We start from the raw sequence: 338 nt of genomic DNA, 5'->3' as shown, positions 1-338 counted from the left end.
CATAAAATTCCAATCGAATGATTAAGCTTTACTTGCAAATTGCTCTATCATATAAATAATACTCAAGCTTTTTATACTTAATTATGAGCAAAATAAAATAGTAAAAAGGAAAATCTTCTTAAGTGACAATCCCAATCAGCACCTAGCTTTTAAAAACCAAGCATAAATGAATTATTTTTATACTAAAATGTGATTTGATATAAATTACTTACTATTCATCTGAAAATCGGTGATTTCGATATAAGTATAATAGTATGGAAAAAAATTGAGTCCCCGTCCCAAGGAGTTTAAAATATACTTAATCTAATACTTATTTCAAATGTTAAAGTCAGATTCGG

Source organism: Rhodnius prolixus, unplaced genomic scaffold (assembly GCF_049639745.1).
Source record: "Rhodnius prolixus isolate KJV_2025 unplaced genomic scaffold, Rpr scaffold_8, whole genome shotgun sequence".
Taxonomy (NCBI): Eukaryota; Metazoa; Arthropoda; class Insecta; order Hemiptera; family Reduviidae; genus Rhodnius; species Rhodnius prolixus.
Note: the sequence above shows the minus strand (reverse complement) of the source record.